Genomic DNA, 1,435 nt, shown 5'->3' with positions numbered 1-1,435 from the left:
ACACACACACACACACACTCATTCTAGTTTCACATAACAAGAGGCTCCATGAGTGGTAGGCTTGATTAAGGTCTCTCACTTTTTTTTTTTAATTTAACAAACTAAATGGGCACTCAGCAGACTTATAAAAATAAAATAAAATTAATTTAATTAAAATAAAAAAGTTATAGATATCAAATTGGCTATAGATAGTAAATTTTATAAGAATTAACCAATCATATAAATTGATTCCTCAAATATCTGATAAATAAGTAGAATTTTACATTCTCAGAAAAAAAGAACCAAGTTCTTCAACTATCATTGGTATTTTAATTCTGTTTACTCTCTCCCTTAGTTCAAGTAGACAAACTTACATGAAGATTCTCAATGAAGCTTTCAAATCACAAACCTGTTTCTGAAAACTCCCTCCATTTACTTCAGAAATGATGTCATTTTATTCTGTTTTCTTTTCTTTTCTTTTTTTTTTTTTTGCGTTCAGCTTTTTATTGAACATATTACAGAAGAGGCTTAGTCAAAAAGACCAAAGTCCATGTCATCATCGGACTCCTCAGATTCTTCTTTCTTTGCTTCCACTTTCTTCTTCTCATCAGGGGCAGCAGCAGTGGAGGGGGCAAGACCTCTTGCTGGTGCAGCACCAACTACTGGAGCAGGTCCACTTGCCCCTATATTGTAGATGAGGCTCCCAATGTTGACATTGGTCAGAGCTTTTGCAAACAAACCTGGCCAGAAAGGTTCAACATTTACACCAGCTGCTTTAATGAGGGCATTGATTTTATCCTCCATGACCATCATCTCATTGTCGTGCAAGATAGGGGCTGAGTAGATGCAGGTGAGCTCTGAGACAGAGGCCATGGTACAGGAGGTGATAGGCGAGCGCTGCCAGGCGTGGTGCTAGTAGCCAGATGAAGTGAAGGCTTCACCCCAATTCACCCTTAGCTTCCTCGGAAGGACTGAGCACCTTACCTGCAGCTGAGGAAAGGTGTCTGTTTTCTCATATTGCTCCCATAACTTAAGTATAAATGTGTCTCATGTTCTTCTCCTTGATACCTGTCATAAATTAAAAATTGCCACAAATCCTTTCCTGCTCCTTCCACTGAGAACTGAGGTCTAATTCCACTTCCCTTTGGCTAACCTTAGTTGATCTACCAATAAAATGTACTGGAAACGTTTTTCTGAATCTTCCAAGAATTGGTCATAAGAAGTCTTCTGCCAATTGCTCTTGGAATGTTCACTCTGGGGGAAGTCTACCACCATGTAGAAAGTTCAACTTTCCTGAGACTGACATGCTATGAGGAAATCTAAGGCAGCCAGGTAGAAGGCAGCGTGAATAGTGAAAAATGCTCAGCCAGTTCAAGCTTTCAGTCACCCAAGCCGGAGTAAGATATGCAAACTATGTATTAGCCATACACTTCAACAGTCACACTCTTAATCTTGT

General features: G+C 39.2%; 1 pseudogene; it reads right to left on the bottom strand.

Annotated features, from left to right (window-relative positions):
* Positions 1-472: 472 nt before the first annotated feature.
* On the bottom strand, positions 473-852 carry LOC105289657 (annotated as a pseudogene).
* Positions 853-1,435: the final 583 nt, after the last annotated feature.

Source organism: Pteropus vampyrus, unplaced genomic scaffold (assembly GCF_000151845.1).
Source record: "Pteropus vampyrus isolate Shadow unplaced genomic scaffold, Pvam_2.0 Scaffold26, whole genome shotgun sequence".
NCBI lineage: Eukaryota > Metazoa > Chordata > Mammalia > Chiroptera > Pteropodidae > Pteropus > Pteropus vampyrus.
The sequence above is the reverse complement of the archived record's forward strand: the minus strand, read 5'-3'. Positions and strand labels throughout refer to the sequence as shown.